General features: G+C 39.7%; 1 protein-coding gene and 1 long non-coding RNA gene across 6 annotated transcripts in view; one reads left to right on the top strand and one right to left on the bottom strand.

Moving 5' to 3' along the window:
* FOXP1 (forkhead box P1) overlaps nucleotides 1-16,232 on the top strand; it is a 630,544-nt gene that overhangs the window by 353,737 nt on the left and 260,575 nt on the right. The window lies entirely within an intron of this gene.
* The window catches only part of LOC118501831, an 18,275-nt gene continuing 13,448 nt past the window's right edge, over nucleotides 11,406-16,232 (bottom strand). Inside the window, exon 3 of the long non-coding RNA XR_004904493.1 lies at nucleotides 11,406-11,553. This is a non-coding gene — a long non-coding RNA (uncharacterized LOC118501831). The remainder of the gene's footprint in view (nucleotides 11,554-16,232) is intronic.

The following is a 16,232-nucleotide window of genomic DNA, read 5'->3' as shown; positions in this document are numbered from 1 at the left end:
AATATAGGAGTAAAACTGAAGGATGCCATGAATTTGTAACCTTTCTTTCTTTCTATCAACATTAGGCAATAACACTTGCCATATTAGAATATTTACATCTCCTAACCTGGCTGGCGTAGCTCAGTTGAGCACGGGATTGAGCGTGGCCTGCGAACCAAAGCATCGCAGGTTCAATTCCCAGTCAGGGCACATGCTTGGGTTGCAGGCCACGGCCCCCAGCAACCGCACATTGATGTTTCTCTCTCTCTCTCTCTCTTTCTCCCTCCCTTCCCTTTCTAAAAAATAAATAAATAAAATCTTTAAAAAAAGATTAAATTATTACAGTCAACTTAGAACTGTAAATTTCAAAAAAATATTTACATCTCCTAAAATAACTTTACAGATTGTCCAGTGGTTTGAGACTTTGGTAGGCTGAAGTTAAGATTATTTGGTCCAAGTGCTAGTAATTTTTATATGAACATTTATATGAATGTTAATGGGTCTGTGAAAAGGATTCAGAAAGTATTGGGGCTGTCAGGTTTCCATTAGCCTGTTTTCAGGGACTACTGACCCCCTCACTGGGTCCTTGTGATCAGTGACTGAGGACTTCTCATCCCCTCATCCCCATCCTCATCCCCAATGCAGCCTCCTATCAGAGGTTGAAAGAACCAGACCCTCACTCCTTGTCCCTGAATCTGGTCAGGAGACATGAGGCCTATTGTGATAGCCAAGTGGCTCTTCACCTAAACTGAGTTGTTCCATCCGTGACCTGAACCCCACCACCCAGGGCCAAGAGAAGAGCATTAGTAAGTCTCTGTTAAACCTCATGTTAGATTTGTTTTAGATCTTTAGTTCCATTTGCTCTGAGACCATACCATCTTGTGTTCTTTCTGATTGTGTGCCGTGACTTACTCTTCTAATTCTTCCCAGTGTTAGCAGAAAAGAGAATGTGGCTGGTGATCAGGTTACATAGGGTACATGAGGTCTACAGAATGTGCATACTAGCCATGGGAGTTTGTGGCCTTGCTTCCCCACAAGAGCTTACCTACATTGTAGAGATGAAGAAGTACATAGAGAACACACATCTGTTTTGAGTTCCTGTGTTATACCTTTTGGTTGCAAATAACCCAAAGCCAACTCCAGTTGGCTAAACAAATAACAGACTCATATTGACTCCTGAAAAAGCCCAGGAGCAGGAGGCTTTCTATGGACTTTGTTAGGAACTGCTCCTGTGCTTGTGCTCACTTCTGAGCTAATGTGCCTGGCCTCAGCCAACTTTCCCTTTGTGGGGGCAAGCCCAGTCCATATTCTTAAAGCTTTCAAAAGCCCAGCAAAAGGAGGTTTCTCCCTCCCAATAGTTCCTACAGAAGACTAGCAGTCAAGCATCTTTCTGGTTTAGGACATGTCCATCCTTCAGTCGGTCAGTCAGTGTGGCCAGAAGAGAGGTGCACACTGGTTGGTCAGACCTGGTTTATGGCTCCACCCTCTGCATCTGGGAGATCTGCATCAACCTTCTGTGAACCCTGGGGACTGAGATGGGGAGTAGGGCATTTTACCAAAGAAAAGTCAGGCTGGTGTGACCAGAGGAAGGGGACAGTGGATGTCAGGCAGGCACTACCCTGCTCTCCTTTTATCTATGTTGTTGTACTGGTGACTCTGAGGAAATCTCATGCCTGGCGGTGTCTCCATTTTGCCTGCAGAGCTGTTTACAGGCCCTTGAATTTTATTTACAGTATCAGTACACCACTCCTCTTTCTTATCATGATCATACCCTAGTCTTGCCCCCAGAGGTGGGAGTAAGTGGTCCTCTCAAGCCACAATCATTAGCATTCCACAGGGTGTGACAGGGAGGCCACCTGGCACTTGTCTGACTGATGGGTCTCCCTGTCTAGAGACCCAGGCAGAAGGTTGTAGCTCAGCAAAGCTGCTGTGTCTCCCGGGCCTCACCCTTAGGCTGGGTAGGCAGCACAGAGACACCACAGGAATCACACACCTGGCAGAGTTCTCCAGTTCCCTTTGTAAAATTTCCCATCAGAGTTGGGTTGGGGACTAGCCATCAAAATGAAAATAATTTTTGAATAAAATCATAAGTTTGAGTGTTTTGCAGAATACTTTCCCAAATATTGGATAGATTTTTTTAAAGATGCTAGCACTGAGATCAGTGGTCCATTTCAATTTTTATTGAAACAAATAAACCCAATAAAAATACTTATGCTGAGAGCTGTAGCGGCACAATAAAAGAATCATTCTGTATTGAATTTATTGATTTATTTATTTACTCCAACTGGAAAATCGAGTATTGCGTTAATGTATTTTATAAGAATCACACTGCTTGATGAAATGGCTAATTTATTTTAGCGTATACGTAAATAGCTAGCAATTTTCCATGAGACAGGCTAATGAAAATGATGCCCCGGAATTGTCTGCACTCTGAGGAGTGACGGGGATGGTTATTATTGGGTGAGTGCTAAGGAGCACTGAACTGGCCATCATATCTTTGAACTTTTGAACCGCTACTTGTTTCATGTGATTTATTGATTTTGCTATCTCTCTGTTTAGCTCAACTTTAGTTTTTGCCCAGCAGTGCAGATAAGTGGCATAGGAGATTTAATTTCATGGGTATTTGGGGTTAAAAACCTATCTTTAAGAAGAATGCTAAACATGTTTTAATAAAACATGAGTAGCAAGGGTTTTAGGTTTCTATATGATACGGATCTGATAAGAGCCAAGGCAGTTCAGAGGCCAGCTGGGGGTGGGGGGTGGTTCCAGGCTGAGGAGGCTCTTTCTGAGGCCTGGAAGTTTCACCAGGGCCATATTCATGTTATTTGCTCTGTCAGGCGGGTTTCATTCCTAATTGCATGTATCATTGCTTCCCCAGCTTTGCCCTTCTGCTCATGCCGCATATTTTGCTTGATGCTTCCTTTCTGGGGTTCTTGCAGGCAGCAATGCAGTGCCTTGCTTCCCCCCTTGCACACCGAGGGCTGGCTGCTATTTAAACACCCTCGTTTTGGCAGATCTCTTAGGGAAATTGCTTTCAAGAGCAGCCAGGGCTCTCACCTAGCGGAGGAAAACATGAAGTGTGCAAAGTGTGCAGTGTACTGGGGCCGAAGTTGGCTCCCAGAGCTACTCCCAGCTCTCCAGCTCTCTCTAGATCTACTGTCTGTGGTCCTCATCCGCCCTGCTGCCCTCCCCAGCCAGCTCTGACCTTGGAGGGTCCTGTTTCCCTCCTGCTTGGTTGGGGGGCAGGGATCTCTTATACTGAGTGACAGCAGCCAGAAAGCAGCCTTACTTTTTATTGTTGTCTTTAAACCTACAGAACTTTCCTTGAATATGTAACATCTTGGGAACTCATTCTTGGTGTTTTCTTGTTTGATTAATTAATTGCTAAAGGATAACTTGACAACAATATTTTATGCTTGCCTTTTTCTTTTGGTGGATGGTTGGATGAAGTGGGAAAGAGCTTGATCATGTAAAAGTAACCATCCTAGAAATTCCAGGTAATAAATTTTGAAGCGCATGAGCGGTTAAGACTCTTCCCTCAGTGACATAGTATGTGAATATGGAATTTTTATGAAGGTAATGGTCTCTTTCTTTTAAAATCTGATTTATTTAGAAGGTACTTTTAAATGACCAAGTAATTTTAACCTTCAGGAAGAGATGGGGGTGGAGTGATAAGTAGGCGAGCCTTGAATCTCTGCAAAGGTTTGAAAATTCACATCCCCTTTAATGATTAAACTGGCAGGATCTTTATTTGGATGTTAAAAGCTTTTTCTTACATTGCAAACATTCTCAGCAAATTTACAGTCAGATATTTGGAAACAGCTAACACTTTTTTAAAAAGAAGGAGGAGGGCCTGTTTGAACTGGGAAACAAAATTAGTGGGAATGGCTAAAAAGACAGGACTGGCCCCAACACCATTAGCTAGGGGAAAAAATTCCATTTCATTTCAACTATGTTATTGTTTACTTTACCATACACATCCTAATATGGTTACCTCCCTGTCAGAGGCGGCCAAGCCCAGGGGTTGAGAGGCCCCCGCCGGGAGAAAGCTCCTAACTGCTGCTCAGACAATGAGAAACAAGCAGTACAACTCCACAAAAGGCTTCCCGGAAAATAAGTGTCAAATAAATCCTATAGAACTCGTTTCTGCCACTGAGCTCTGTATATGCAAACCTGTTTTTATGCCATCGCTGCCCAAGCTGAGCTGCATTTGTTTGGAAATAAGCCACTGCATTTTCGTTTTCTATTTTTTTTGTTTAGTTTTTTTTTTTTACCCCTCACTTCATCTGAGAGCTCTGGATTAATTCCTTGAGACGTATCTTTGCATACATGTCTCATGAGTTATGTTTCCTGGAGCCTTTTACTAGGAACATTAAGGTAAGAATGTTGATTTAGCCTGGGACCTTTGTCACTCAAACTAATGCTCATCAGTGATAGAGAAATTGTAAAGAAATATTGCAGAGGTCTTTTGTGGCCCCTCTCCCAAACGGAGAGGTGCAGTTGCTTTTAATTGTCATGCATGGATTCAGAAAAAAAAATGCCACCAGTTGTGAATGAGACGGAGCAGAAGTGTACTCACTGGGGTAAACACTGGTGAAGACACCCTGGTGGTGTGGCAGCCACAACAGTTTCATTGGGAGGCTTTCCTGTTTTCTTCCAGTTCTTCTTTTCCACTTGTGATATTTCTTTTTCTTCTTCCTTTTTTTCTTCAACTCTCCTGGTCTTTTCCAAATCCTCATGGTCTTGAGGCTTGCCTGTTATTATCTGCAACTCCAGAACAAAGGTAGGTTGCTCAACTCAGTGCTTCAGGGGAGGGCCAAGTTATTTTGGGAGGCATGCCTTCCTACTGCTTGAGTGGCTGACCTAAAAGGAGGGGGGATCTTGCTTGGAGCCAAGGGATGAGAGAGCACGCACTGTGGCAGCTTTTATGTAGTGGAGTTTATTTTTATGCAACTTAAAGAAGCGGCAGCATTTTTAGTAGAATGGACTCCTTCTGAAATTCTACACTTGATATCACACTGATGTGTTCATTGTATCACAAAGGCTGGGGCTCAGACATTTTGGGATGCTTAAATTTATGACAGAAATTTCTTCGTTGGATTCTCCATTTATTTTATCAAAATTAAATAAAGGATCTAGGATTTTTTAATCTTTTGAATTTTAATGTAAAAGTATGAGTGGATGAATGGCATATGTACCTTTCCTTCTTCCTGTGGTCTAATTGCTTTAATTCCCTGGGCACCTTTACTTATTTCTCAGTGATTTTGTTCTTGAATTTTGCGTAATCTGGTGTTCTGTTAGAGCCAAGGTGGAGGTTTGCTGTTTTTAACTAATTGTGCCTTGCTGAGTGGCAATACAATAGAAAGAGTAAAGACAGCAAGAAATTCATCTCCACCCGAAAAGGGGACTGGAACAGAGTGGCGCCCATTCATAATTGAAAACAAGGGCAAATTAGGCCTTAGTGAGGGATATTACAGGCTATTAATCATAATAAATATGTTTGGCAACGTTGTGTTTGCATTCTATAGTTTTCAGTTAAAAAGAAATCAAAGTCGGTGATTAGAACAGGGAATAATTCTTTGGCTTGTGAGATGCAGGGCTGTACTTGTTCATTAGTTCAGACCGCATTAAAAGTGAACAGTTTGTTCCAGAATCGAGCGTGTCATTCCCAAGCAGATTGGAATATGTCCCTATCCAAATGATATCTCGGGTTCATGCCACAGCGCTTGGCTTTTTCTGCACATCTCAGCGTCAGCCTGAACTGGAGTGCTAAGAATTTGTTTTATGTTGTGACCATGCTTACACACTCTTGCCGGCTTCTTGGCTGCTGATCGTCTCTGTGGCAAGCACTGTAGCCCCATCAAGGTGAAACTCTTTGAAAAATAGAAATCCAGTGTATTTAACCAAAATGATCTTGAATAGCCTCAAAGTTTGTATCTTAGAAAGCTGCTAATTATGCTTGTCGTAAAACATATCTGAGTGGAAGGTTTTGAGTCCAAACAGAATCTCGCACTGCTTTAGAAATATAACTGTAGACTGTGCTTTTAAAGAGGTTTATTTTTACTTTGGGGCCACAAAGGGGTGATTGGAATTAGTAGCCTTTAATTAGATGGGGAGATATTCAGATTTTACAGGGATTTATGTTAGAACATGGACTAGTGGTGGCTCTTTCCTCATTATGAATCCTCCCTGCCATAATGAGGTTCATCATTAGTTGATGGAGTGGATTTGTCCCAGCTCTACCTTGAAAGGCACGTAATTTACATACTACTTCAGAGCCTAAGCTTTAATGGATTTCTTGATGAATAAAATGAAAAGCTACTTTCTTTAAATTTTTGAACACTGTTTAGATAATACGATTTTAATAAGACATTCAATTTGCTTGTTAAGTATATTTGAAAGTGCTTTTTTTTTTCTTTTGGGGAAAAATATATTTTGGCTTGCCTTGCTATGTATCCAGTGCAGTGGATGGTTATCGTCACAGACATATCAATGTATGGGGCACATTTTTAGGAAATGAGGAGAATCTTTTTTGAATGTGAGCCTCAAGATTATTGATTTTTGTGTAAAAACTCTTCTGACATTAAATGACTATAACAAAAAGGTTTGAAAACAGGCCTATTATTTATGCATGGTTTTGCACATCTAAAATGTGTGCATTTCTGCTCCAGCCAATATTGACATAATAGCCAGTTACAGCTACTAGTTTATTTTTATTGTGCAGGAGCAGAAACTTTCCTGGTGTAGCTCATGTTTGAAACTGTTGTGTAGCTATGATTTGAAAAGGGGAAATTAAGTTGGAAGCTTTGTAATATGTTATCAGGTCATCAATTTAGGAGCATTCTGGTCTACCCCATATATTTGGCAAGTTTTCTGGCTCTGTCACTCTTTCCTGTTTTGGTTGAAATGTGGAGAAAATCAGCTTTGACTCGGCACAATTTGAACACAGATGTCTTTTCAATAAGTATAAGGGTTTAGTAATAGCATGTTATTGAACATGTCCTTTTCTTGTTGGAGACAGGTCACCCCTGCGTTGTTATCATTGCTGTAAGTAGAAACAGGTTTCTGGGGGTTGGTTGTATTCAGGAGCGGGGAAGGTGTCTAAATGTAAGTGAAGCCTTGTTTTGATAGAATGCTTTATTACCAAGAAATGATCAGCATATATTAACATTAATAGAATAGTCCATGTCATTCTTTTTTTAGGTAATTTACCTCTACTATAGACCTGTCTGCTTAAAAAAATCTTTCTATCTTCTAAAATATATATTTGTTTAGAGAGTTTTCACTGAAGTGTACATGACAATTACAGCTGTTCATTAACAAAATTGGGTATTTGTTTTAAACTTTAACCAATCACTTTGATATGCTAATTATGGTGTAATTTAATTTGAGCCCTGTAATGATGATGCCGTTATTATGGACATAAATGATGCAGTTAAGCTGAGAGTAATCTCATTTGCATACTGTACATGCCAGTAAATTAAGCCCTTTCTTCGGCTGCTTCAGCTTTAATTTTCCACTTCTTTTCACACAGCTCCTTTTCAGCCCTTCTTATAAGCCCACTTTGTAATAGTCCTGATGACTGTTTGATGTGAAGAGTTTCTCACCACAATAACGCAAGACAGAAGATGTAACATTTAAAGGCTCCATTATCTTGCCGAGTGTTCCTTTAAGAAGGAAGGATTAGAGAGGGTGAGGGGAGACTCAGCCTTTCTATGGGCTGTGAAGGCCCCCGGTTAAAGTAATTTGAGATGCCAAATGCTCTTCACTCACCCCCAAGTCAGACTTGGGACCTATTATTTATAAATGATGTTTTTTCCCACCTTACTGTAGTGTACAGTCACAAGTTGTATTGTGTTAACAGCAGTAAACTTCCTGTGATCCCTTACTGTAATTACCCCATGCTAATTGGAGCTAAAAGTTATTTAGCCCACATATTACAATTGTTCAAATCTGGGCTCTTTTAGATGACATTGTAATTTTAAACAACTCCAAAATAGACTGACTGCCATCTTCAAAAGGAAATTCTGTTATTCCCTCTGCCTGGATCGTCAAAAAGCAAGTTTTCCTCAGTTATGTGAGAACCCTAACAAGGTGCACTTAGCAGGTTGGCTGTGGAATGTAAGCCTGTGGCTGCCCTGTCCTTGAGCCAGGAGACCCACCCTGTGGCTTTGATAGCCTTGGACAGTGAACTGTCATTCAGTTTGAACAAAGACTGCAAAGGGCATAACTAAATCTCTTCTCCATCGTGCATGGTTTCTGCTACGGCTCATGCTGAAGCCGGTGGGAGTTGAGTGTGTGTGACTGAGGATTGAATTTAGCTGTTTTTAAAAGGGTCATAGGCCTAAAAACAGTTCAAGCTGCTTGACTCTCCTGCAGGCTACTTTCTTGGCAAATAGAAGAGTATTAAAAAGAGTAATTGGCTGTGTCCATCCTCATTTCTTGGAACTAAAAGCCTTGCTGTCCCTTTCGAAGCATTCCCCATTTCTATGCCTCCTGACCAAAAGTTTTACCAGTTATTTCCATCCCTTTCCCCCAAGCTTTGCTCTGTAGGGGAAAGCTGCCTTTTCTAATATTTTGGCAGGCAGGAATTTCCTGGTAGTGCCATGGCTAAGTACTCATAGGGCTTACTCAGCCTGGTTCCAGTGAGAACTGGAATAGAGTGCGTTTACTCAACTTTGAGTGTCCTAAAGGAGATGACATCTCCTCTCCCAATTGCTCGTGAATTAAGAAAATGCTGCCACACTGTTGACATGTCATGCTGTTTGAAAGCAATTTAAACTTAATGAAAAATGTAAACCTTTAAGGGCTTTTCCTCTCCTTTACATAATTTCAAAAGTACCATAGGATGCAAAGATGTATTAAAAAGCTTAAAGAATATTTGTGTATAACTGTAATTCCATATCCAATATTATAGTTTTCAAAAATGTGGAACTTTTTTGTTTTCAATATAATTGAAGGAGATGGGAAAAGGAGAAATAATTTTATTTAATAGTGTAGAACATTTTCATTTTTATTAAATAATATAGACTAGACCTCCTCAGGTCAGACCAAGCTCCTAACAAATATTCCCACAGGGAAATTTCCAACTTCTTAGGAAGGTGAGTATGCAAACACATGAATTACCACAAGGAATATTTATCTCAATGTCCAGCATTTGGAATCATGCCTTACACATAGTAGATGTTCAAGGAGTAGTTCCTGATTAAAATCTACATGTTTACACCTATAGGCTTGTAAGCATCAAGTGAGAAAATGAAGAAATTGCTTTCTAGAGTGTAAGTCTTTTAATTATGCATGATGGTGTTTCAGTGGTAAGCCCCACCCATCCATTCTTCTTTCAGCTCCTTCCTTGTGTGGGAGCCACTCACAAGTGTTCACTGTTAGACAAGAGCAGTCCTGGATGGGAAGCACTAGCTCAGATTATTGATGAATGCTTGTAAAGATAATAACAACTAATAGTTAATTGAGTAACAGCTGTGGGTCAGGTACTGTGCTAGGTGTTTGTCGCAGGTGATGTCATTGGATCCTTTAGTAACCTTTCACAGTAGATGCTGTGGGTTTCATATCCTAGATGTGTCAACTGTAAGGCAGATGCAGCCCCAGGTCACAGAGGTTCAGGGCTGGAACCAATACTTGCACCCCTTCAGGGAACTCTACTCCTTACTCCTGGCCGCAGCATTTCAATCCTGGTTGCCACTTACACAAACACACACACAGTAATACTGTATTACTATATAGTATGTGCACAAGTATATAGTGTGTAACTATATCTTTCCTATGTTTTGTACATACACCTATTGAATAACAGCAGCTAAGCATTTTACATATTTCACTTTTATAGAGACCAGGCAAGGTAACTGCTATGTGTCCCTATTTACTGAGGAGGAAACTGATGTTCACTAAGATTGAATAACTTGCTTGCACAAGTACAAAGTGACTGAACAAGGCTTTAAACCCAGGCCCTCTGCCTACAAAAGCTTTGCTCATTTAGTCACCATTACATGCTCCTTACTAAGCTGGATGGAGCTTGCGTGTTTCATGCTCCTAAGGTAGTTAACTTACTTTGGTGTGTCTGAGGTAGTTAAGACCTTTCATATTTAGGGATTTAGATTTTAAGTGTGTACTCTAAATAGCTGATACATCTCCTGACTTCCCAGTTGTTGGGCTGATGTAAATTGCTGGCAGGAAGCCACCTTGTCTTCGCTACCTCCCCTCCAAACACACAAATGAGACTGTTGTTCAGTTCTCTGCTTTCTTGGGGGAGGAAGACACTGTGCCGCAGCCTTCCCTTTGATTGAAGTCTGCTTTACTTTTATCTTGACAGATAGCAGAATGAATATCAGCTACAGAATTTATAGATATATGCATCTATAGATGGTTACATGGATTGCTGTGGACATGTACAGACTCATAGCTTATCTTATTTATCCATTGCAGGCCACGTATAGAGGAAGCAGTGGGTACATTTCAAGGGAACTTTGTACCCCCTTGTCTTCATACTCCTTCTTTCCTGACACTGTCCTTCTGCCCCAGACCTTAGTGGTCCCAGTTCAGTCATGTGCATTGATAACTCTGGATGGTATTTCTTTCCCTTACATTCAGAGGCTCTTTCAAGCCAGCGTCTGGAAATGCTCTTAGACCTGCATTGTCCAGTTTGGGAGCCACTTGCAAGGTAAGGCTGCTAAGCCCTTGAGGTGTGGCTAGTCCCAAACAGTTGACATATGTATAAAAACACACTGGCATTCAAAGATTTAGTAGAAAAAAGAAGGATGCTGGGTATTTTGCATGTTGAAATTAAAATATTTTGGATGCATTAGGTTAACTGAAATATATCTTTAAAAGTAATTTCACCTATTTCTTTTTTTTAATGTGGCTCAGTAGATATTTTAAAATTGTGTATGTGGCTCTCATTATATTTCTTTGAGACAGTGCTTATGCCCAAAATGGACAGAAAGGTGCAGTGAGTCCTCTGCAGAGGCCATGGCCTTCAGTACAGGCTCACCATGTATTTAGGATGAAGCCACAGATAGCAAATATTTCTACATGGAAGACACTGCAGGAAATAATCCCCTTGGTTTTTTCAACATGGAAGACACTAAGGAAATAATTCCCTGTCTTTCTAATCAGATTGGGAACATAGCACATACCCAGCTATGTCAAAGAATATGGACTTGGCTCGTCTACCATAATGATGCCATTAGCATAGGTGATCAGAAAAGAAATGGTTCCTTAATTGTTCCCAGTTGGCTCTATGCTGAGCTCTAATAACCTATAAGAATTGGAGCATGGGGTCCTAGTACCACAGGCTCCTATTGAGGTGTTTCTCTTAGGTAAATAGATGCATTTATCGTTTTGATATTCTCCTGATATAAAGGGTGTGGCACAAATAATGCCCTTTTTTATTACAAAATCATAAGCATGTAATTCTGTAACACAACAATATTACACTGAAGCACAGCATATGACATTTTAGGTGAGTGTTCAAATTAAAAACTATAAATTATTACACCCATAATGTTACCCTAACAACCACATTCAAGCAGGTATTCCTTCTGCTGGACCTTGTATATTCTTTACTTAGTACAGGCGTATCTTGCCTTAAATAAACATTAATTATAAAATATAGTTGATTTTTTTCAAGAAAGAGAACAACATTATGTGAATGTACATTATCCAACAAATACTGATTAAGAACATGTCTTATTAGGCACGGTGGGCTCTTCACCTTCGGAAAACTTGTTCGCTATCTAGACAAGTAAGAAATCTCCTAGATAATGTAGACCTAAGACATAAAAATTCAGTGGTTGCTAAGTTGAAGCTATATTTGTCTTATAAAAAGATGCTTTGATTTTTCAAGAGGATTTATAATCAATATCCATTAAAGATACACGTGTTCCCCACATTTTACTTACTATGCACATGATTTAGGGAAAACAAGATTATTTTAAATGTTAAATAACCCCAAACCCTATGGATAGGTGACTAACTTACCTGTAAGTTTATTCCCCAAACATCCACCCCAGTCCTTAAAAACCCAGGGAGGGTTGATCTTCAGTCTTTTCTAAGATTTTTTTTCCCATTAGAGTAGATGGAAACCTTCACTGGAATGAACACATTGAAATTATGGTTGTCATTTTATCCATTAAAGGCAACTATCAAGTGTGATATTATCCTGCTTTACTTTTTGGCCCTTAACAAATCAAGGGATAGAGTATTAGATGTGATATAGCCAAAAGAAAAGTTCATCCTGGCCAAGATTAGCACCCAGCACACAATAGTTTTCAACATATTTATATCTCTGGGTCACTGGTGATGACTGTTGCTTGAAATTTTCTATATACTGCTTCCATTTTCAATTACCTTACCCCTAATTGGCCTAATGTTGACTCTTTGGACCTCACAGGGGAACCATGTTAGTGGTAGCTGTTGTCCTTCTGTGCATAACTGGGGAGGAAAATGACTTCAACCCATTTGCACTAAGTATTCTCTGCAGACACCTCAAAGTGGAGAGCCTCTATCCATGCACCACCCCTGCCTATCAGCAAATCATCTTCTGAACAGAAGGGAACAGCTGTTCTTAGGCTGTAGAAATTTCTGTAAGCAGTGTAACCTGAGCAGGTCCCCCCAACACACTGACCAGCCCGGATGCTATTGCTTTCAGTTCTGGGAGGACAACCTTTGTCACTCCTGAATTGTGTGTATTGTCAGCTGGCCTCTGATGCAGAAGTTTGAGTGTGCTGATAGGATTAATTTGGAGATGGAATGGAAGGAATGGTTAGTCTCCTTTCACTGTCTTGTGTTTTGAGGTATTGGTTCCTAACTGCTGTTTGGCAAATAACTCTGGTTGTCCATTTTTTTTTATTTAATGGTTCAAACTTTTAAAAAAGTTTTTTTGGCTACTCACATTGTTATATATATGAAAGGAATTTCAATGACTTGTAATTGGAAGAGACATAGCCTTCTATCTCCATTTCTCCAAACTGATATGAAGGGAACCACACTGTTGAACATTCTGGAAGAAAACTTGTAACACCGAAGGTCAGTAATAAAATCTAAAGCTGGTAGCAGCTCTAACACCCAAGATAATAAGCGTAATCCTAGAAAACATTAAAAATACACCTCCTGCCCTCCCCCCACCCCAAAAAGGGCAAAAATTCTGTCATGTACTGAGGATTGATTTGGGCTGCAAGGACGTTAGACATACCAAGACCTTAAGTTTTCTTTCTGAGACTGTTTTAATGCATTCTAAAAGATTTCTTAACTACGCCTCTTGTTGTTACTCCAAAAATATATGAATTATCATTTTTCTTGTCCTCATGGCACCTACAGGAATCAGTTAGGGAGTGCAGTTATAAACCTACTGTGTGCTCAAATGTTTATTTCAATGTTGCTTGGCTATGGACTCCCCTTTAGAGTTCTGCCTGAAGCCTTTTTTCTTAATACAAATTTGGAACCATTTCTTTTTGGAATACTGTTCTCTATTTTCACTTTGGAGATCTGCTTAGAGAGGGCATGTTTATTTTTTTAGCATTTGTTTAAAGCCATGGATATGATTTGGAGAATCATGATTTGAGGGTCCTATAAAGTGATTGCTAGCAGGTAGATGGAATATTTACTGCTCCTCTATGCCCATGCTCATAGCAGACATTGATAATTGATCATAGCACTTTTTAGCAACCATGACTGTGGCCTATGAATCTTTGTTTTTAAGAATGTCAGCCTTACCCTGGCTGGTGTGGCTCAGTGGTTGAGAGCTGGCCTGAGAATCAAGGGGTCACTGGTTTGATTCCCAGTCAGGGCACATGGCTGGGTTTGCCGGCCGGGTCCCCAGTGGGGGATGTGTGAGATACAACCGCACATTGATGTTTCTCTCCCTCCATTTCTTTCCCCATTCCCTTCTCTAAGAAATAAATGAATAAAATCTTAAAAAAAAAAAAAGAGTGCCAGCCTCTGCTAATACACAGTGCTTGCCCTGAAATGTATTTATCACCCCTCCCCCGCCCACTTTGTTCTCACCATGATGATTTACCATATGTGAATTTGGCTGATTGAATGCCATTAATAAATTGTGACACATCATTGATCTTAGTGCTATCAGATTCCTCTTGTATGATTATCTCAGTTTGCTACGCCACCTAGCCTCTTCAGAGTTCACTCTCTTGAACACATATTCTTTTTCAGAAGTGGCCTAGGATAGACTAGACAACTCCCAGAAATTTGTTCCAAGGTGATGATTCTGAAGTGATTGATTCCCTTTTGAGCTATGTAACTCTTTCTCATGTACAAAATTCTTTCTGAATTCAGTTGAAGGAACACCCAAGAAATGGATGTGGCCTTCATACAGGAGATAACATAGAAGTATGAACTTTTTGCTCTTTGGTCAATTGCCTGCAACTCTTCTTCTAAATTTCTAGGATTCTAGGTCCTGATACCCCGCATTCTTCAATATCACCAGAGACTACCATCCAGTAGAGTCCACTAAAATTATTTATGCACCAGAATGAGAAAAGAAGAGAGAAATAGAAAAGCTTTTTTCTATCTAATCATCTTTCGTTATTATTTTGACTGTTCAAAATTTTAATGGATTTTTTGTCTTTTTCTAGCTCTGTATTTTAAAAATTTTGCCTAATAAATGTTCATCATCCATATTTTTTCTAATACATAAGGAAAAATTTAAAGTGTTCAGAATTTATACTTTCTCCAAAGTATCCACTACTTTGTTGAGTTGGTGTTGTCTATTCCTTCTGTGGACATTTGTTAATAATTAATTCTCTCATGAAAGTTTAGAAAAGCTCTTCTAGTTTTTCTTATGAATATAACCATAGGTGAATGGGTTCTTTCTTCCTTAAGTATTTATAGCAGCAGAAGTCTTGCTATTTGATTTATTATATTTATAATTTTGTTTCCTTTGAATGTAAAAAGTAACAAGGGAGTATGTTGCAAATGCTAATATGTGTAAAAGTTACTGCACTTATGCATAGTGTTGTTTTTTTTAATGTTAAATTCTACATTTCATTTTTCTGTGTCAGGATGTGTAAAACTGATTCATGAATCATTTAGGTAAAAAAGCTCTTTTAAACCAAATTTGTCTCCATTGAGAAAAGGAGGACTTTTGCTGCCAGTTGCAAAAACATGGTTTTTCACCAAAATGATCCGTTCCTGAAGAAAAGTGAATTTGCAAACTTGCATTTTTTTCTCATATGATTAAACAGGAGAGTAAAAGACAAGGATCTGGATAGTCAGAAATTGCTGGAATTTTTTCCCTAGCTCTGGCAAGCCTGTCATACTGTTCGTGTATCTCAAATGGAACAGAATGTGTGAAAACCATTTAAATAATTATTTGATAATTTAATAAAGGAAAATGCTTCAAACCACCACACCCCTCCTACAGTTGATAAGTGATGCCACCTACTGTGAAAATATTTTACAAAACACTTTCATTTGGAATTGATATCAAATAGTGATATTAAAATAAAACATGCATAGAGTTTTCTCTTGGCTCTTCACAGTTGTGAGACTAGACTGTCGACCACCCACTGGTGAGTTTATCAACCTTTTTTCTTCCCCCAGAGTTAGTATTCTACATACAAGTTTGACTTAGCAGGTTTTATATGTTGTTTTTAGCTAAGGATTGGATCAATATATTTGTATTTAATGTTTATTTTGGATAGTAGTTGCACTTAGCACTATCAAATATTATCTGCTTATTGTCATAGTTAAAGGAGATGCACTTTTTCCTCTTGGCTTTTTTTTTTCTTTTGGGGGGAAAGGACTTTAAAGACTTGAACCATTCAGGTGTCCTGGATGCACAGTGCCACTTGTGAGGGCAATCTTGTGTGCCTATGGTGCTCTGCTATGCAGATGCAAGTGTCTTGGCACCAGAGCATGTCAGAAACACCATGTGCCCTTGCGATTTAACTGGCCAGTTCTCTGTTGGCTCTCTGAGAAACTGGTTCAGAGAACCACAACAAAGTGATCCATTTTTAAAAGCTGCACAGTTCACTTGGCCTCTCTGAACACTGGCCCCACGGTGATGTTCTTGTATGGCTGTAGCCTTCACAAGATTGTGTTATGCCTTTTTCTTTATGCCCCTGCAACCCCTAATGGTGTCTGCCTGCTCCTGTTCACTTTTCCTGTAGCCCTACTGCTCAAAGCACCTTTTGCAACTCCAGCCTGCCTTAGGAGCTCTAATTGTGAGCAGCAAGTTCCCAGAAAGTCCTGAAGGTTGCAGCCCTCAGGGATAATCTGAG

Source organism: Phyllostomus discolor, chromosome 7 (assembly GCF_004126475.2).
Source record: "Phyllostomus discolor isolate MPI-MPIP mPhyDis1 chromosome 7, mPhyDis1.pri.v3, whole genome shotgun sequence".
In the NCBI taxonomy this organism is placed as follows: Eukaryota; Metazoa; Chordata; class Mammalia; order Chiroptera; family Phyllostomidae; genus Phyllostomus; species Phyllostomus discolor.
This window is presented reverse-complemented; position numbering and strand designations above follow the sequence as displayed.